This window comes from Mustela erminea, chromosome 12 (genome assembly GCF_009829155.1).
Source record: "Mustela erminea isolate mMusErm1 chromosome 12, mMusErm1.Pri, whole genome shotgun sequence".
In the NCBI taxonomy this organism is placed as follows: Eukaryota; Metazoa; Chordata; class Mammalia; order Carnivora; family Mustelidae; genus Mustela; species Mustela erminea.
The window spans coordinates 78,782,717-78,804,634 of NC_045625.1; the positions used below are offsets into that span (position 1 = coordinate 78,782,717).

A 21,918-nucleotide genomic window follows, 5' to 3' on the forward strand; every position below is an offset into this window, starting at 1 on the left:
GTTGGCATGGCTCTCTCTGCCAACTCACAGCCAAAAAGGCACATCTCAGTGGCAGGAACAGGCAAAACTATCACTAAGTCTGCCCTAGCATTTTTTTTTTTAAGATTTATTCATTTATTTATTTGAGAGTGGGGGACGGGAAGAGGGAGAGAATCTTCAAGCAGACTCCTACTGAGTAAGGAGCCTGATACAGGGCTTGATATCACAACCCTTGAGATCATGACCTGAGCTGAAACCAAGAGTCGATGCCTAACTGACAGAGCCACCCAGACACCATTGTCCTAGCATTTTAATAAGTGTGATTCTCCTGTTCTTTGTAATTGATTGGTTCTGCTGCGTATACAGAAAAGCATACATTCTTCATTTCCCTTCTTTCTGTGTTATTTTTTTCATTTACCTACCTCCTATCCTTTTACCACTATTAACACACATACTATGTTTACATATTTCAGAAGCTCTAGAAGACATTTTCTCTTCCATCAGGCAAATGTCTTTTATAAAAATCAAGACAAAAATGCTCATGTATGATAAATATATGTAGCATTGTTTATATATCAATATACAAAATTAATATATTTAATTGTGTTATATATATATTTGTCATTTCTAGGACTCTTGGGTCTTCTGAACAGTAGTGTCTGCTGACTGATACTATTTTCCTTCAGTCCATGGAACGTCCTTTAACATTTCTTTTTGTGTGAGGGTATTCCTTAAAAAGCAAATCTCTTAGGGGCCCCTAGGTGGCTCAGTGGGTTAAAAAGCAAATCTCTTAAATTTGTCCATCTGAATATCTTTCTACAACCTTCATTTCTGATAAAAAAACTTTGCTGTTAGAGAATTCTAGGGGGACATTTGTCTTTCAGGACTTTAAAGCTGCTATTCTATTGCTTTCTGCCTTCCGTGGTGTCCAACAACAAGTTACCCATAATTCACATCAGCATCACCCCATATGTAATATGTTGTTTTTTTCTAGCTTCATAACATGTCCTTGGCGCTCAGCAGTATGACTGTGGTATGATGGGATGTAGTTATCCCATGTTTTTTATTTTTATTTTTTTCTTAGAAAGCAAGAGAGAGCGTGAGCAAGCATATGCAAAGTGGGGAGTGGGGGGGATGACAAGAGAACCCCAAGGACACTCCACACTGACTGTGGAGCCTGACATGGGGCTTGACCTCAGAACCCTGAGATCGCGACCTGAGCTGAAATCAAGAGTCAGATGCTTAATCGACGGCCGCACCTAGTTGCCCCCCGTTTTATTTTTGTTGTTACTTTTATTTATACTTGGAGAAAAATTACCAAGTGACCTTTTATATATCCACCTGTTTTAATTTCCACTGATATTCTCCCATTTTTCTCATCACTGACATCACTTGCTTTTCCTACTTTATCCTGTCTCCTCTCATTAACCATATATTTTGGTCTTCCATTCCTTGGATTCAGTACCTCTCAGTTATGCTCCATGTTTTTCAGATATTACCTTCATACCATTATGCAATCCAAGGACCCTCTAGCTCTGAACACTTTACAGATTTGTTATACTAATTGCAAAGATTAGTGATGCATGGCCACATGTGTTTCTGAAATTAGGCAAGTGGTTTTCCTCTCAGACACTTTGAAGTACCATAGATAATTGCTTTTTTAACTTGGCATGTATTAAAGTTTTTTTTTTCCCTCTCTTCTTAGTGTTTACTTTTGATTTTTCTTTTTTCTTTCTTTTTTTTTTTTTTTTTTTTGCCAGGCAGAGGTACCCTGGAACGCAAGGATGAGTAGTTCATTCTTTTGAGAATCTTACATTCTATTTGGAAAGAAAGACCAGGAAACAAACATTATAGTCTAATGTTGTAACCTTTCAGAAAGAGCTAAAACAAAGTGGTATGATAATAAGCAATTTACTTGTGACTGAGAATTGCATGTGGGCGTATATAATTTTCCAAAGAGATACCATTTGTGCTAGGTCTTGCAAAACTGAGTTGGAGTTCAGCAGATGGAAAAGTGGGAGAGGAATTCAGAAGCAAAAGAAACAAAATGTTAAAAGGTACACGGACTTGAAAAAATAACGTTGTTATTTGACAAAGTCGGTAGTTTCACATGCTGACATGATCCTGGGGTGACTTGACTGGCTCTGGGAGGTGGCAGGAGAGAAGTTAGGGAACACAGGAAATAGTGATTTGTCTGGTCTGGTAAAGCATTTTTACTTACTCCTTGTGGTAGACAGATGATGTCCCCCTAGAAGGTCCACATCCAAATCCCTAGAACCTGGGAATGTTTTATCCTACCTGACATAAAAGATCTTTTCAGATATGATTAATTTAAAGTTCTTGAGGGAGAAATATCCTGGATTATCTGGGCCTGATGTAATCATAAATGAAGGGGATGTAAGCCAAGAAATGCAAGCAGACTCTAAAAGTTGAAAGAGGAAAAAGAACAGATTCTCCCCTAAAATCTAATATATAATAATAAATTTGTGTTGTTTTAGGTAGCTGAATTTGGGGTAACTTGCTACAGCAGCAATAAGAAATCAGTATACTCCTTCATGTAGTTGTCAATAATTTCACAGAGGTTTTAAGGAACTTTAAGTGACATCATATTGGATAGTGACAATATGAATATTATTTTGACTTGGATTTAGAGGAAAAGAACAGAAATGCAAAGACTCCTTAGGAGCCATTTTCGTAGTCCTTTTGAGAAATGAAAGGGAGTATCATAACATTAGAGGTAGTTGTGAAGGAGTCATGGCTCTCATCTTTCTGGAAGGAAATGCTTGTAATTGTCAAAGAAGCATAACATTTTTACAGTACAAAAATCATGAGCATTTATTCAAGAATACCTTGAGTACTGGGATATAGATCAGTTAAGTATCAGATACACTGTTCTAAGTTGTGCTCCTTGTCACTACTTTCTCCCTCCTACCTGTCCTGATTCACAGACTCCATATCCCTCTTCAGTTTCCTTTCTGGCTTAATTACTGCTCTTGCAGTAGAAACTTAGTTATCCTGTACCTTCTAATCTGGGATTTATTTTCAGCTCTGGACCAATGATCATTAGTTGATTATAAAATAACTTTTTATAAATAAAAGAGAACATAATGGAAGAGAATATGAAATATCAAAACACTTCATGTGAATTTACAAGTATCGTTTCAGTGATTGTTTCCATTTGATACACACAATTGAGTGTGTGTGTGTATTGCTGCCAGATGCATACGCTTACATACACTTTGATATGTACACTTGAGTGTATATATGTGTGTTACTGTTAGATCACATGGAAAATGGTTTCTATGCCATTATGCACGTAAAATGTTTGAAACATACTCCTGAACTGTTGGTGTTCTATCAAAATTTAGACATACTACACTCATGATTAAGGGGCCACCCAGGGTTATGGTCTGAGGGCTAGGGATGGAGGAAGTATTGGAGAGAAATTTTCTGAATAGTATGAAAATAAATTTAGTTAACAATACGCTGAGGGAAGTAAAAGAGTTGATGCTCAAAAATTACAGTTATTTTGTGCAGAAAAGCTTTTAGTACCATAAAAAAATACATAGCATGTATTTTAAGATCTGTGGACATTGTTTGTTTTGCTGATATTTTCAAGTGTGGTCTTTAACATCTGGGGCTTGAATGATACAAATTGAGCACAAAAATACTTGGGCCAGAAAACAAGGAGGTGAGAGAGAGGGAAAGACAGGGTGAGAGTCCAAGCAGTGTGTGTGTGTAGGTTTGTGCATGCATGTGTGTGTGAGTGCACATATGTGTTTCTCTTTAGAAGCTCTCAGAATATTCTCTTTTATGGTTGCCATTTTAGACTGGGACAAGGTTGTGCCTTATCATGAGTCTTTATTTCTCTTCCTTAGCCTTCAGTGGGGCTTTAAAAAATTAAAGCTTGGGGCACCTGGGTGGCTCAGTGGGTTAAGCATCTGTCTTCGGCTCAGGTCATGATCCCGGGGTCCTGGGATCGAGCCCCGCATCGGGCTCCTTGCTCAGCAGGGAGCCTGCATCTCCCTCTGTCTGCCTCCCCCCTCTCTCACGTACTCTCACTCTGACAGATGGATACAAATCTTTAAAAAAAAATAAAAATTAATAAAAATTAAAGTTTAGGAAGTATTGTTCTGTCAGGTTTTGTTTGTTTTTCCTTCCCACTGCTGCTATTCTGAGTAGCTCTGAATTCCTGTTAGGTGGAACTTAAAGCTCAAAATCTGATGCCCATGTCTCTTTTTTTCCTTGTATTTTTCTTTACATGTCATTTTGCACATGATTCAGAAATAGATTTATCAGCTTTTATTCCTGAGTATACGTTCATATTTAGACCAACCATTTATTTTGCCACTCTTCAAATAAATGTTATTCAATACTGTATTTTAATATCAGATATTATTTCTTGTTTTTATAACAAGTTTTATATGCTTTCTGAAGATAAAAGCCTCTCACTAGAATATATTGTAAAGGTCTCTTCTACTCACTGAATTGTATTTTTTTCCTCTAGGCTGAGTTTATTTGTTCACCGTAGTTCTTGTCATCCCTGGAAGTTTGCTTATTTGAAGTTCTTCTTTCATAGATCTGATGGAAAGACTAGATTGATAATTGTACTCAGTTGATACGGATTTCCGCTGCAGTCGTTTCCTCTGGGATTCTGTTTCCTCAAAACGTGGATTAGTTTCCGGCTGTGTGCAATGGGCAGTGCATCTGCAGACAGGTTCCCCCTTGAATTGCATGGACATGGAGCTGACAGGCACATGAAGGAGCCAAAGTAGAAAAGAGTGTAAGATGACTCCTGGGCTTCCTTTTCTCTCTAGTGTTTGAGACAAGGTTCAAAATTAACTATGGCTGGATGGCCAAGTGTGGCCTCAGTGGCTGCGGATGACTCAAGTCTCCTCCACGTGGTCTCTTACCTTCCAGTACAAGTTTCTGGGATCATTCTCATGGAAGAGGCAGTCTTCTAAGGGGAAAAGCAGAGGCCTATAAGATCCCTTGAGATGTAAGCTTAAAATAAGCACACTGCCCTTCCCACTATATTTTTTTGGTCAAAGTAAATCATAAGACCAGGCTAAAGTAAAGGAGCAAAGATAGTAGGCATCGCATCCTGATGAGAACAGTATCAGAGTCATATTGCAAGGGGTGTGGGTAAAAAAAGCAATGGAAAATCAGAGCCATTTTTGTAATAATCTACCACATCGTCTTTGAGAAGTTCCTCAAATTTCCCTGTCTACTGTCATCACTGTTGCTAGTTGCCTGTTTTCTCTCAGTTACAAAGCCACCCTTTATAGTCTTCTTTGTTTTAATATAAATGGTGGCAATGGAACTCCGAAACTACTTTTTTTATTTATTTATTTATTTAATTTTAAAGATTTTATTTATTTATTTGACAGCGAGAGATCACAAGTAGGCAGAGAGGCAGGCAGAGAGAGAGGAGGAAGCAGGCTCCCTGCCAAGCAGAGAGCTCTATGTGGGGCTCGATCCCAAGACCCTGAGATCATGACCTGAGCCTAAGGCAGAGGTTTATATCACTAAGCTTACCCAGGCGCCCCTGAAAGTACATTTGCTGCAATTCATAGTCTGCTGACTTGTTGGGAGCTTCTGTAGGTGGGGTGTAAGGAAAGGAGAGTGAAAAGCGGAAGGAGGAAGGAACTTGCTTTTTGTTTTCAGCTCTGGGCGTTCTCCCTACAGCAGGGACAACGGACAGCTATGGACTCCGGCACTCCCACCTCGTCCTCAGTCCCAGCCACAGAGCCACCCCCCTCTTCCCTCAGAAGTACCAAAGGCGGTAAGCCATGCCCCCTCGGTGAGTGGAGCTCTAGCTGGCCATACTCCTTTCCAAATAACAATCGTGTGGGGGCTAGAGGGTGTTTCCTTTCCAGTCTCCTAGATTTTGATAACCCTACCTCTTCTTCCTTTTTATGTTCTGAGCCCTAGAACTTTTAACTGCTTCCTGCAGCTACTAATGTCCATGTTAGCTCGGAATCCTTTAGTTTTTCTGCCTTCCAGCACCTGTATAAGAAATTCCCTATGCTCTCTGTTAAAATAGCTCATATGCTTTTCATTTCTTGACATAGCTTTCCCAGATGGATTCTTTCTTGTTTTCGAGAATTTTGGTTTCATTTTCCCTATTTTTTTCAATAATTTTTATAAGATATTCAGAGGAGCAGTAGATGCAAGTGCTCAGAGCACTATCTTTTATTATTACTATTATTATTATTGTAAGAGTATTTACTATGAGATAAGATCTACCCTCTTAACAGTTTCTTTGTAAATGTACAATTCTACAGTCCCTCTTTTGAGTCTATACCCAAACGAATTGAGATCAGGATCTTGAAGAGTTGTTTTCACTCTCATGTCCACTGCAGAGTTATCCCTAATAGCTAAAATGTGGAAATAACCTCAGTGTCCATTAACAGATGAATGCATAAAGCAAAATTCATAAATATGTGCAATGGAATATTATTAAATATTATATATAATATATATAATATAAACGCATATTATTAAATAGTATTAAAATAAAAAACATTATTAAAGGAAAGAGAGTCTGACACAGGCTACAAGGATGAGCCTTGTGAATACTATGCTAAGTGAAATAAGCCAGACACACAAAAAAGACTAATACTGTATGATTCCACTTCTCGGAGGTACCTAGAGTAGCCAGAATCATGATGACAGAAAGTAGGAGCGGGGGTTAGTCAAGGAAAAGTTTCAGTCATGCAAAATGAATATGTTCTAGAGATCTGCTGGATAATATCAATGTAGCATCTTAAGTGGTTATTTTCACTTCTTAATTTATAGCTCTTTGTAGATAAAAAATATTAAATCTTTATACTGAAAAAAATATTTCCCCATGGTTTATTGCTTATGTTTCATTGTGCTTATGGAGACATCTGTCATTCAAAAGTTTATTTTAGGGGCACTTGTGTTGCTGTCCATTATGTGTCTGACTCTTAATTTCAGGTCACAATCTCAGGGTCATGAGACTGAGCCCCGAAACTGCTTAAGATTCTCTCTCTCCCTTTCCTCTGCTCTTCCCCTCCCTGATGTGCATGCACACTCTCTCTGTCTCTCTCTCTCTGTCTCTCAAAACCAGAAATGGTTTATATTACTATATCAAAGCTGTCCAATTTACCTTTCACAGTTAGAAATATTAGGGTCCAGACTATCCTGGAAGATATGCTACTATTGCCACCTTGGGTACCAGAAGGGTGCAGTGGATTTTTTGGATTTCAAAGTCCTTTTTTGTTTGTTTGTTTGTTTTGTTTTGTGTTTAAATTCCAGTTCTGACAAGCTTTAGGGGTATGACTTTATGAAGGCTCTTCAGTGACCTCAGCCTCTTTCTTCTCATCTGGATAGTGGAGAAAATAATAAAGTTAATCAGTGCCTTTCTTTTAGGACTGTTGTGAAGACTAAGGGACATATGTGTTTAGGATCCTTGAGAGGGGTGTGGCATATCAGGGGTACTCAGTAATGGTAGTAGTATCTATACCTGCTGTTGCTACTCGTATCACGCTGTCATTGTAACTACTTCTGCAATTTTTATTGTTACAAGTATCACTACTGGGTGCCTGGGTGGCTCAGAGGGTTAAGCCTCTGCCTTCAGCTCAGATCATGGTCTTAGGGTCCTGGGATCGAGCCCTGCATCGGGCTCTCTGCTCAGCAGGGAGCCTGCCTCTCTGCCTACTTGCGATCTCTCTCTCTCTCTCTCTCTGTCAAATAAATAAAATCTTCAAAAAATTTTTAAAAAATGAAAAATATCACTACTGTTTTTACCATTGTCATCACTGCCATTAGTGACCCCTTCCCACTCCCTAAGTATATTCTGTTTTGTGTTTAAGGAAATTAATGAGCTTTAGGAGATATGGTAGACTGAATAATGGCCCCCAAAGATATCTTTGTCCTCATTCCTAAAATTTGTGAATGCTGCCTTATATAGCAAAGGGAACTTTGCAGGTATGATTTAGTGAAGGATCTTAAAGTGGGAGGATTTTTCTGGATTATCCAGGTGGACCTAAATATAATGTTCACTTAGAAGAACAAGGAGAGGAGACGGCAATGTGATCAGTGAGGCAGATTTTGGAGTGTTGCGCCTATAGGCCAGGAGTGCCAGCAGCCACGGGAAGCTGGAAGATGCTAAGAACGGTCCTGCCCTGGGCTCGCTTTGGCAGCACACATACTAAAATTGGAACAGTGCAGAGAAGATTAGCATGACGCATGCACAAGGATGACATGCATATTTGTGAAGCGCTCAGTATTTAAAAACAAGAATGGATCCTTCCCTGCCAAATGAAACAGGCTTGCTGCTACCTTGACTTGAGCTCATCTTTGGATTGCTGGCTTCTAGAATGGTAAGAAAATAAACTTGTGTCATTTTAGCCACCAGTGTTGTGGCACTTTATTATGTTGGCCATAGGAAACTAATACAAAAGATAAAAATTGTAATTTTGGAGAGTCCCTGTATCTCTTCAAGCACTCTTACTACATTATTTGCTGGAATGCATTGGATTATGTCCCATCAACAGAAATGCCACTTATTTGAAACATCATGGGGAAAGTCTGCGGAAGAGGAAGATAACCATGGAGCTTTTGGTCCACCGACTGCCACAGTGTCGCCCTCCGCATACCCCAAGGTGGCCCGAGAACCCGGCTTGTGGTTGTTCCAAGCAACATGTTGTCATAATGCTGTTTAAATGGAAAGTAATTAGAATGTTTTAAAATCTCATGTATAGTTCTTAAGGGAAGCCAAGAAAGGAGGTGCTTTTGTGGGTATTAGAGTAAAGTGAGAGGCTGACCCTGACTTCAGTGAGTGTAAAAGTGTAAAAGTCCATGAAAAACACAAAAATAGGGAGTGACAGTATAAGAAGTACTAAAACTGGGGTAAGCACACCTCTCTGAATGTTTATAGAAGAAGAAGGATCAGAGCAACTGGTTACTTTGTAATACTTTTTATTTTAATTTTTTTAAGATTTTATTTATTTATTTGAGAGAGAGAGAGAGGATGAGTGGCAGGAGAAGAAGGAAAAGCAGACTCCACACTGAGCAGCGAGCCTCAGGGCTCGATCCCAGGAGCCTGGGATCATAACCAAAGCAAAAGGCAGACCCTTAACTGACTGGACCACCCAGGTGCTCCCACATTATAATATTTTATGTATAAGCTATTTAACATTGGCGAGGGTAAGCACATGCTTCCAGTGGCCTGGGCTCTCACTATGGCTCACTGGCCTCCTCTTTGTACTTCAACTCAAATTAAAAGATTGTTTCACCTGCATTTAAAAAATGCCCAGAGGTAACCAGTGACTAAGAGAATTAGAATAAACCCAGTCAAGCCATTTTCTGCTTAAACTTACAAAAACCTAAAGGTCAGACTAGACCCAACCTGTTAGAACAGTAAGTTCGTATAGCCAATCTCATTCTGACATTTGGGCAACCCTAGTATCACCATCTTAACAGCTAATGATATATGCTGCTAATAACCTAAAGACTGATGTCACAGATGAATACTCTGGAGAGCAATATATAGCCTCATTTTCAATTGTTATAGAATAAGAAAGCTGTTTTAAAAGCTATTTTTGCCTTGCAATGATATAAATTTTTTATTATTATATCATGTGACTATTTCCCCACCATGACCAGTCATCCGTATATAGTTAGTGATTTACTACACGCAGAGAGGAAAGGAGAATTGATTATTCATTATTTTTTTTAAAGGCCTAGATTAAGACCTCCCATGCAAGTGCCTCTTGAGTTACAGTTTAGTACTGTGACAATTCCTCCAGTGGCTGAAGAAAGTCCTGTGCAGGAATTAAAGATGCCATTTGAAAACATGCCTGTTACTGTTCCCAGCCTGCCTCGATACACCCCTTATGAACAATGCTTTGAAGCAAGAGGGGAAAAAAAAAAAAAAAAAGTCTACTTTGAAGTGACTGGTTTGAAAAAGCCTCAGTATTCTAAATTAAAACATTATTTTGTAGTCTGATCTGTCTCCCTAAATCTCTCAGTATGAAAATTTCTAAGATCGAATTCTTCCTCCTCTTAAGAAAAAAAAAAGCCTTTAAAGAAGTTCCCAGTGAAATACCAAGGAGGATAGTGTATGCTCAGTGACTGGTTAAGCCACTGTCAGCTAACTAACGAATTGACCATTTAATTATGAACAGACGGTAATATAAAGTTAAGCTTAGAGCATTTTGTTAAATGCATACCCTAAGGTATGTGCTATTGTAAAAAAAATTAAAAAAAAAAGATGTAGGTCTCAAGATACATCTGGTAAAATATTCTTACACTGTTGCAAATAGGAATAATCACACTTTCCTATTTTGGCAAATAGGCCAGATGCATTGTTTTTGAAAACTGATTACAACAGCAGTTTAGGGGTACCTGAGTGGCTCAGTGGATTAAAGCCTCTGCCTTCTGCTCAGGTCATGAGCCCTGGGTTCTGGGATCAAGCCCCACATCAGGCTCTCTGCTCAGCAAAGAACCTGTTTCCCCCTCTCTCTGTCTGCCTTTCTGTCTACTTGTGACCTCTGTCTGTCAAATAAGTAAATAAAATCTTTTAAAAAAATAATAGTTTATTTACATAGATGTCTTGTTATAAAATGCCCTTGCATTATTGAGATACAACTTGGATTAAACAGATTTTACACATACTATTTTCTAAATTTTGACAAATATATATCTTTGTTAACACACACCCCTCTCAAGATATGGAACATTCCGGAGCACCGGGGTGGCTCAGTAGGTTAAGCCTCGGCCTTCGGCTCAGGTCATGGTCTCAGGGTCCTGGCATTGAGCCCCCTGCGTCGGGCTCTTTGCTAGCGGGGAGCCTGCATTCCCCCCTCTCTCTCTGCCTGCTTCTCTGTCTACTTGTGATCTCTGTCCGTCAAATAAATAAATAAAATCCTTTAAAAAATTGTTTAAAAAAAAAAAGGTATGGAACGCTCCTTCATTCCTCAGAGTCTCCTCAGGCTACATTCAGTCACTTCCAGTCCTGCTTTTTCCCCCAGTACCAAAGGCAAATTGATTTGTATGACCACAGGTTTGTTTCACCTGATTCAGACTTTCATACAAGTGGAATAATCTGTTTTAGTTGTTTGTTTTGTTTTGTTTTGTTTTGTTTTTTTAGTACAACAAATGCTTGACATTTACTTGTGTTTTTACATTTATGGATAATTTATTCATTTTGTTACCAATGGTATTCATAGTATACTAGTATTCTATTGTATAGATGTACCACAGTTTGTCCATTCTGTCAATAGATTTTTTTTTTTTTAACATAGTTCAATCACTAAGTAGGAAGGTACTAAATCTACGGTGCTAGTGGTGATAGATACTGGTTTGGTCTGAGATCAGAGCGATTCAATGTGTATTTCTGATTATAAAGGTAAGAAAAGCATGGGGAGCTCACACAAGGACTAGATGGTTTAAGGGTGGATGTAAGGGTCCATTGTACACTAGTATAATTAAGAAAATAATATTTTTGATCTCTTGTCCCATAATTTAGAACAGGTTATTAATATGAACTTGACTAGCATCCTTCTTTGTGACCATTACAACCAGGATTAGTGCTAATTTAAGCATTCCTTTTCATTTGAATTCATAGTGACATATTCAATGTGCTGTAATTTTCATTTCAGAAATGCTTTATTTAGTCTCTTTGGCTTCTAAGAGGCAGAAGCCTACTCAGGTCAGATTAATTAAAGGAGGGTTTTGAAAAAGGATGTGTGTGGAAAGATAGTGAGTACAGAATCTCTGGAAAATCTGAGCAACCAGAAAGGCTGCCCTGAAGGTAGATAGAACTTGAGCTCCATAGGCAGTAGAAGAATTTAGTGAATTTTTTCTTTAAATCTCTCAGTGATTCATATGAGATAGCTATATCCATGTATCTACTTATTCCTGGTAACCTACTGAAAAGTAAACCACCGTTAGCTCCTTTGGGGCCATATCTTTTGTGTCAGAGTCCATTGTAAGCCACTAGCCAGTTCAGGAATATTTATTCTTACATCAAGCACCCATATGGTGGGGATATTCTGTTAGAGGACAGAGCCACTTGTCATCAGCCTACTTCTGGAACAGATTCTTTTAGAAGAGGTTAAGCACCAAAGGATACTATGAGAATAAAAAGCTGAAGAAAGTAAGGCCCTAAATAAGCATTACTTTTGAGTTTTGCATTTATATGAGGTGCATTTTCCAATACTTTGATTGAGTCTTGAGCAGTATGAAGTCCTACTTCTACGAGGTTTGAGTGTTTCAAGGATTGGATGAGGAAAATGGTGAAGATAGTAGTGAGGCAGAGATCATAAAGGCTAATCAAAAATAATCTAGAGAGAGGAAAGCTAGAGGAGTAAACTCTGTGGAATTAATCAGCAATTAGGACTATGATAGAATTTGAAGGGACTGAAAAAAGTCGATAGTCACAATGAGAGAAAAATCAACAAACAAAAAAAAGACAGACACAAAACAAAAGACAGACACAGCCACAACATCAAGAAAGCACTTACGGCACTATTAAAACTTCTTTTCTGAATATGATTTGCTTTTACTTCTCTCATTCTTGTGAGAAGCATTCCTATGTGAGTGTCTTGAGACTGATCTATGTGAAATGGCATTACCCACACTGGCCCCAAGCTGACTAGAGTAGTCCAAGAGAAAGTCCCTACCTACAAGAGAAAGGCAAGACCTGTGACAGCTATTTCCCGAAGAGACCTAGCATAAGTCACGTATGACACGCAAGACATCAAAGCATCCGAAGCCTTCCCAAAGGTGTAGTTCAAATTCACATAGTGAAACTTGGGCTTTCAGGTTGGTGTCATGGGGACCAAGAATTACTTTGTGATCACTTATTTCTGCTTAGCTTTGTAAGAAGGTCGAATATGCTATCCCTACTAAAGTCTAGATCGCTTCTATTTCTGCTTCTGTAATCTACCCGTTTGGTTGACCCAAATTACTTATATCACCTAGGATCTTGAAGGAGAGGCCCTTAGAAACAGGAAATACAAAGAGGAAAAAATTAGAAAGTTGCTTATGTCCATTCATAACCTTCGTTGCAATGTAGAGGGTTCCTATAGAGTGAATGTTCTTCTTTGGCATAGAAGAGGTTGGTACCGATGTCGTATTAGTTACCTCCTTGTAGAAGATGGTTGGACGATTCCCGGTTCATTGAAGTCAGTGTCTTATTCACAAAGAAAGATGAAGGGTCAAGTTTGGTGTTAAAGCACCGTCTGAATTAGGATATGCACCCTTACAGTAACAGCTAGAGATCATTGTTTTTCAATGAGCAATTCCCAATTGTTATCTCTTCTGTGAATGTCATTCCTCCTACTGCTTTTTCTCTGCGAGTAGGAATCTGGCAACACTGGTCCATTTCTCCTCACTTCACAAAAGTGAAGCTTCATTCCTATGTGACTTGTTTATGACTAAAGCTGACTGTAACTGGGGACCTGATTTGTATTGGTTCAAGTGCTTTATCTCATTCAGTGTATTTTCACTAAAATAAAAGAATAAGAATGAGTTTGATCTTCTTTTATACCAGAAGTAAATGATTTCTAAACATTTTTAACATTCTTACCACCTCCACTTTATTTGTTTCTAAAGGTAAGATAAAGTTATTGTTGTAATAAATTCTTCTACAGAATTGTATTCCCCTTAAAGGCATTTTCCTCTCTGTAATACTGTGATAGGCATTTATTCATGAAGTAAAAGAATGAACTTTTTTTTTTTTTTAACTATGGACAACATAACAAACGTATGCCAAACACTGCATACATTGAATATGCCTGCCTCTAAGAAACTTATGGTTAAGTAAGCAGCATGAATGTGCACAGTTCACACTCTCATGGAGAGTATATTTTTCTCCAGAGAAGTTGAATTGAGATCCACTCATAGAGATGAGCACAGCTGATTCTGTATACAGCTGATATTAATAGAATAAAATGGTGATTTGAAGTCAATAGGGTTTTTTTTTGACAAGTTGTATAATCATATTTTTATATCTGAGATAACTAATAAAAATAATAACTGAAAATACTTTGTTTTTTACTGTCCATCACTAAAAGCTTAAACAAAATCCAGGGATGCCTTGGTGGCTCAGTGGGTTAAGCCTCTGCCTTTGGCTCAGGTCATGATCTCAGGGTCTTGGGATAGAGCCCCGCATCGGGCTCTCTGCTCAGCAGGGAGCCTGCTTCCTCCTCTCTCTCTCTATACCTGCCTCTCTGCCTACTTGTGATCTGTCTGTCAAATAAATAAATAAGTAAAAATCTTTAAAACAAAATCCAATTGTAGGATTTTTATTTTTAAACTGTTGGTTCATTAATGAGACTATAATTCACAGAATATAGAATTTTGTGGGTTTTTTTTTTTTTTAAGAATTCTGTTTCTTTTGCCACCTGATGCCTCTGAACGGGATTCAGTGTTAAAAACGTCAGTTTAAAAAAATTTTTTTTTATATCCCTGACTAGTTATTCTATGTAGAACATTTTTGTCATGAAGAAGTTTGTTAGTGTTTTAACTTTGTTGATCCAAGTATAATGCTATTATCCTATGTTTGTAAGATTATACAAAAGATGCTATGAAGAATATTTCTATTCTAAGAAAAATTGAACCACTAAACCAATTTGTAAGCCTTTTCATCCATCTGTTTTCTATATTTAACTGAACAAACATCACTTTATTTTAAAGATATATTGAAACTGTTTTGTAATTCACAATCTTAAACACCATATAGTTATCATTTCATCTCAAGATAGTTTTTTTTTTCCATTGCAAATCTTTGTGAGTAGTAGTGAGGAATAGAGAACAAAATTAGAAGAAATAGAATATATCCTATTATTTTTCTTTTCCCCAATTTAATTATGCACAGACTTGATGAGAATCATTGATACATTTGATATCACTGTATCAGTAGTGAACAGCAAACATTTTTTTTAAAGCCTCAAATTGCTTGGTGAATAATAACCGTTTTTCATATGCAGGATAGTCTAGCCTAAAAGCTAACTGGAGGCAAAATTTTCTCTACCATCTTCATATTCGTTTCCAGTATCTGAGACCTTTTCCCCCATGGGACTGGTTTCTTTTACCATTTAAGATAACTCCATGGACGATGGAAACTTACCAGCTTGTGAAGCAGACGGTTAATGAAATAGGGAAAGTTATGTCCTTGTTAACATCGATTTTCCCCATCTATCTGTCACCTGACAAGGAAGCAGCTAGTTCTCCTCTATGAGCTCATCGTGCATATTGTTCTCAAAATAGTTCTCACACTCATGAAATTATTTCCCTGTTTATATACCCAATATATCGCAAGATCATTATTAGCATTACTTATTGTATCTTGTTAGTGATTAGCAGATTGGCTGCTATCTGACAAGCATTCTAAAAATTTATTAAAGTGAGTGGACCTGTTTGCTGTTTCTAGGTTTTTTTGTTGTTTTATTTTTCATTCCCCCCCCCCCACCGATTGTTAAAATCCCAACTGATCCCAGACTCAGCCCCAAAATGCTCCTTTTCCATGGCAACTTTATTAACTATTCAGAGCTCTTTGTTTTGTGCCATCCACTGTATACTGTATTACCCCTATTACTTTAAAACTGCCTGTTGTGATAATTTGTTTGCAGGCCCATCTCTTCTAATGGACTCTGAGATCCTTGAAGAAAGAGTGTTCTTCTTCCTCCCTTTTTCCCATCTCTAGAACAAGGTGGGTAGGCTCAGATTTAATACATTATTCAGTTTATCCCTCAGTGTTTGACAGCTACTTCTTAAGCATTTGCTATGTGTTGCACATGGTTCTAGGCACTGTTAATCCAGTGGTGAACAATGCTTATAAACCCCTTACCCTCATGTACCTTACATTCTTGAGCAGAAGTCCAATAATAAGCAAAGAAATAGGCAAGGTAATATCACCTGGTAATAAGAGGAAAATAGAGATAGATAAAGGGTTGGAGGTATTTAAAGCACAGTGGTCATGGAAGCCCTCTTGGACCTAGTGATAATTGATTAGTGATTTGAGTGCCGTAAGAAATCAAGCTTTGAGAACATCTATTGATAGAACATTCCAGTTTGGGGAAACAGCAAGCAGAGCTCAGAGAAAGCCATGTGCTGTGTCTACTTTTGAAGATGGTTGGTGTATCTGGAATGGAGGAAATGAGTAGAGGTCGGAGAAGGAAATGGGGACCGGCTCTACGAGACCATGGTAAGGAATTTGGATTTTAAAATGTTCAGAATAGATAAAGAAAGGAACTGACAGTGTATTCACATGAGTCTGTGACTATTATCTAATGTAGCTATTTTTCAAATGTACCAGATTTAATATTTTCTAATAAACATTGACCTCATTAAGGCAGTTATTTTGGAATGTGGGGAAATATTTCAGTAATGTTCTTACTGCTCAAGACATTTTGGAAAGTATCTCTTATGCTAATGCCTTCAAGATCCCATGGTGCATATTTTGAATATCTCAGATTGATGGAAAAAATCATGATTTTAAATTGGATTTGGTTTTTGGAAACAGACATTTGCCATTGAGAGCCAAATTTAGTGAATAAAGTGGATAAAAATTCAAGGAACATAGATTTGACTCCAAAGAAAAGTAGTACTTTAATGTAGTGAGGCTAAATGTGAGTGTCTTTTAAACTGGCTCAAAAACACATTTCAAAAGAAAATGCCCACATATATGTGTGTGTGTGTGTGTGTATACGCGTGCGCACACACACACACACACACATATTTACTGCTTTGAAGGTAAGCATATACTCTGTAAAAGCGTAAAAACTATGGTAAAGTAAAATTTGATGTTATAATTTCCCCAAAATTATAATTCCCTTTGTCAGTAACTCATTTAAAAACTTGATTAATAGGTAGGTGTGTATGATGCAGTGAGAGAGCATATTGTTATTGTTATCCTGTACCTTTTAATAGAGAAACAACTAAACTATTCAAATCAACCATTATCACACTGAGAAAAGAACATGGGCACACATGTTTTTCCCTGTCCATCTTGGCCTAACCTTAGATGTGGAAAGTACAATTTTACTTTGGATTAACGTATTTGGGGGCTTAAATAATTAATGGGTATTTTGCTGTATTTTTGAAATGTTTATATAAGACCAAAGGAAAGTAGAATTGGATCATGGGAAGCACTTGATTGAACAAATTGTCCTTCAGGTTTCTTTTTCTCACTGGAGAAGACATAGTTCTGAGTAAGGGCTGACTGTGGCTTCTCTAAGTCATTTGTCTCATTATGAACTTGATTGTAAAGGCAGGGATCATGTAGAATTTAAGAAACAAAATAAATGAGGATCAAGAAATCCAACCAGAAACAGACTCTTAACTCTAGAGAATACACTGATGGTTCCCAGAGGGGAGGTGGGCTGGGGGAGGGGGAAACAGGTGAGGGGGATGGAGTGCGCTTGTTGTAAGGAGAGCTGTGTGTTGGACGGAAGTGCTGAATCACTGTATTGTACACCTGAAACTAATATTACTCTGTATGTTAACCAACTGGAATTTAAATTAACAACTTAAGAGAAAGAAAAAGAAAAAAAAAGATTAAAAAAATAAATAAAAGCAGTTATAAGGTTCCACATCCAGCATTAACTTTGCTGACAATGTGAATTGCCAGAAACAGCAAGCAGCTAAGGAAAGAATACTAAAATAACTCCCATTGTGTGAAAACAGAGTCTTCATTATCACTCTAAATGGCAATTCCTGTGTTGACGATACTTTTATATTATGAACAAATGGTTTTTAAAATTGCTTCTTGCTACTTAATACAAGTGACTCAAGACAGAGAAAAAGTTAGATTTTAATTTTACTTTATTTTAAACAGTCGAAACATAAACAAAAATGTATCCTTCCTTAGGTGAGCCATTTTGGCCATCAGTCTCTAAATTCCAACAAGTTCCAGGAGTATGGATATTCTAGATTATCTAACAAACTAAGGCTATATCAAAACAAGACTATTCTATGGGACTAGAGGAGAGTTTTTTTTTATTGTTATTGTTTATTTGTTTGTTTGTTTTTTAAGTAAAAAGAGTATTGAGGCACCTGGGTGGCTCAGTGGATTAAAGCCTCTACCTTTGGCTCAGGTCATGATCTTGGGTCCTGGGATCGAGCCACGCATCAGGCTCTCTGCGCAACGGGGAGCCTGCTTCCCCTCTCTCTGTCTCTTCCTGCCTCTCTGCCTACTTGTGATCTTTCTTTCTCTGTGTGTGTGTCAAATAAATAAATAAAATCTTTTATAAATAAATAAATAAATAAATAAATAAAAGGAGTGTTTGCACTATCATCTCTCTGAGCTTTTCTTTTTTTTTTCTTTTTTTTTTTTAAGATTTTATTTATTTATTTGACAGAGAGAGATCACAAGTAGGCAGAGAGGCAGGCAGAGAGAGAGAGAGGAGGAAGCAGGCTCCCTGCTGAGCAGAGAGCCCGATGCGGGACTCGATCCCAGGACTCTGAGATCATGACCTGAGCCGAAGGCAGCGGCTTAACCCACTGAGCCACCCAGGCGCCCTCTCTGAGCTTTTCTATAGAAACTTCTAATATTTCTGTGCTTAGTTATTTGTAAAAGGTGTTTTCCTACCATATATAAATACACTAGTCATTTTTAATAGGTTATTTGCTTTTACAAGCAAATACAATGTACAAAATACTTTCTGCAAGTTTCCTTTTAGCTTTACTTTTTGATATAGTAAAGGTCAATACTTTCAGATTTTCATATATATGAGATCTTAGCAAGGATGTATTTATACTTCTTTGGTCGGATTATGAAGTAATTAGCATCACCCTTATGCCATTCTCTTCCTGGATACACACATAGAATTTAACTGCACTGATATGTTCATTGGCTCTAGAGGAATGAATGTTACAGGAGTTTTTAATCTTTACTATAGGGCATGTTACTAAGTGTGATCTTGGCAATCACTGAATAATTTGACATATTTGGAAGTAGAAGCTAATTGCACATATGAATCTAAGCCAACTCAATCATATTCATATTTTTAAAATACTTCAAATATAACCTGCCACATTGAAAATTCTGCATCTTGCATTAAAACCCTGCCTTAGAAAATCAATATTCATTTCAGTTCTACATTGGAACAAGCACTAGTTATAGTATCTCAAACTAGTAGTCCACAGTAATATGACTATCGTCTGTCTGTCTGTCTGCTGGTTTCTGCATCCATCCATCTGTCTTTTATCCAGCTACTTTTTCATCTCTGCATTTAATAGACATTTATTGTGGAGACTGTGTATCTGGTGCTAGTGATACAAAAGGAAACATCATTTTATTTTTAACTTGGAGAAGCCTGTAGGAAGGTCAGGGAGACCTACATTAAAAAGTGTACAAAAGTAACATTTGAACACAGTAGTGCGGTAGCAGAAGGAGTGACTGACTCCCTAAAATGAGGAAACAGTTCACAAAGGACATGGCTCGTTCTTTAAGTGTGAGTAGGAGTTTTCCCGGGCATTCTTGGAATGTAAACGAGACAACAGTTGTCAAAGAGCATGGCCAGATTCTAGCAAAAAGGCTCAGGTGTTCGCGGTGTCTGGTGCGTGTGTAGGAAAATGGAGCAGAGTCTAGACGGGGAGTAGGGGAATGCCGTGAAGGGCTTTCTGTGATGGGCTAACCCTGATCATGAGAATAAAAGTCAGTTACCGTTTAATGACCTTCCAAAAGTAAAACAAATTATACATTTATTCATCATATCCAAAATAATCCTGCGAGATAATTATAAATATCCCAGTATATAAAGGAGGAAAATGAGACTCAGAGAACATCAAGTCCAATGCCAGAGATCATAAAGCTGGTAAAGAACAAAGACAAGTTTCAGACCTAGTCCTGTATGATTCCAGAGTCTTTATTTTTAGAATATTCTAATCCCCAAGGGTCCTGTAGGAAATGGGAGGTTATAGTAGGAAATGAAGAGTGGACTAGGTTATGTTGTGTAAATGATAGTAATATGATAAGAAAGAAATCAATGAGTAGGCTCTTGCAGTAATTCAAAGATTTCGTGATGAATTAGTGAAGAGATAAAGAACACGGTGAGGCATTTTTGAGGAGAATTCTTGGGATTTTATGACTGTCTGGTGATAGCAGGGGAGGGAAAGAAAGCCAGGAATTCCATCAAGGTTTTCAGCTTAGTCCATGAGGTGCACGCTATCACTTGTTGCTAGAAGCCCCCCAGCCCCCCTAGATTGCTTCAGCGTTCACTTCTGCATACTGAAGTTGCCTCATCACGCTCCTGCAACCCTGTGTTCTTTTGTCCGAGTGCAGGAAGGAACAGGTTTCTTACTTGGAGGGAGAGTCCAAAGTGCCAGAGCCTGGAGAAATAGCTTTCACCTAACGTCAAACAAGCATCTGGTGGCCAACAATCCCGGTGTCTCCAGCCCTCGTTTCAGGTATGTCCCTGACGTGTGAGTGGCTGGATCCTAGAGTTTCCCAGGGAGACTGAGCTCCGGGTCCCCACGTGGTAACTAGCTTGATAACGAACCCCTCGATCGCTTTCTTTTCCTCCCTGCGGAAGTTGCCCTCTCCCTTGCTGGTATTTCTCAGCACCGCCTCCCAGACAAACGGCTCGCTCTTGAATCTTTGTCCGGGGCTCTGCTTCTGAGAGATCCCAACTCAGACACCTGGCAAGGTCTGAAAGGAGAGGGAAGGACAACTCGGAGGGACAAGAACCTGAAATAGAGGACAGTGAGGAGATCAAAAGAAGCCGGATTTGGCCAGGAAGCCGGGCCCAAACAGGATACTCCGGATCAGAGAGGAAAAGACGCATTCCTCTGGGTCAGAAAGGAAAGGTCGGGGGCAAAGGAGAAGGCTCTGGTTAAGTGGAAATGTAAATAGAGCCCACATCTGTGGGTTTTCTTTTCTCTGTGGAAGAGAAGGAAAGTTTCTCTGCCCAGTATGAGAGGGCAGGAAACTAGATGGGGCTAATGGAGAAACACGAGTGGAGTCTTCTTTTGGAGGCCAAACTGGTAACGGGAGGTTTAGCAAATGAGGCACGAAGCACCTGTCTTTCCGTCTTCCATTCAGAGAGATTGCCTTCATCATCCGACCCTTCCACATAATTTCTGTCTGTAACTATTAGACTCTTTAATTTCCAGGCTCTCTTTTTAACAACTGAGTAAAATGTAATTTAATGTAATTTTCTCGGAGGTGATTTCTTTTTTCCTGGAGAACCCAGCTGTCTCCTGCCTAGGGAATCACACTGACACTGACTTAGTGTGTAGAATTTTCCTTGATCTTCTTGCTTTTTGTGTAGTACCTCACCTTTGGCCACTTCCGCGCCTGGAGTTCCAGTGTTCAGAACCTTTTGGTTCAGTTTCATCGTGGGTAGTTATACCTCGGACCTCCAAACTAGGCTGGGAATGAATAGTTCTCCAACTGCATAAGCTGGAAAGCGAGGCCCTGAAGGGTTAATTGGTGATCTTACAGACATTAATACAGTCTTCATTTTCAGTCGCTGGTCTTACCCATTCCTCTATTGGTGATGCTACCAGTTCCTGAATAATTTTTAGGGGCAGAGTAACCTCCATCTTGTCAGTATGTACATACCTGCCTTCACACACTAACTGAAGTAACTATTTTTCTCTCCCATGAGTTTTCCACTCGATCTTCTTTTTTCAACATTATATATCACAGTTAAATATATTTTCTACTTTAAATTTACTATTTCATCTTGATATTCAGGTGATTTCCAAAAGAATAAGATAGGAAAATATGTCTATGATGTCATTGTGTTTTAAGAATTTTATCCACTAGCAAGCAGTCAATGCCAAGCAGAGAATATAAACATCACTGCAGATAAACTGTATATACCATCCTCAAACAGCGTTGATGTGATAGATGGAGAATTTTGGCATTAATGAGGAAAAACATTCCGGTTTTAATTTCAAAGAGACATACTCAATGTGAGAACCATTCTAGGGTATTGGTAGAGGATGGAAATG

At 38.3% G+C, this 21,918-nt stretch overlaps 1 long non-coding RNA gene and 1 other non-coding gene across 3 annotated transcripts in view; both read left to right on the forward strand.

The window, feature by feature from the left end:
* The first annotated feature begins 8,134 nt into the window (after positions 1 to 8,134).
* On the forward strand, positions 8,135 to 8,241 carry LOC116571217. The gene has a single exon (XR_004277784.1). It is a non-coding gene; the product is annotated as a U6 spliceosomal RNA (small nuclear RNA).
* A 17-nt stretch (positions 8,242 to 8,258) lies between these two features.
* Positions 8,259 to 21,918, forward strand: part of LOC116570977 — a 295,788-nt gene continuing 282,128 nt past the window's right edge. For both annotated transcript variants that reach the window (XR_004277624.1, XR_004277623.1), the window contains exon 1: positions 8,259 to 8,330. This is a non-coding gene — a long non-coding RNA (uncharacterized LOC116570977). The remainder of the gene's footprint in view (positions 8,331 to 21,918) is intronic.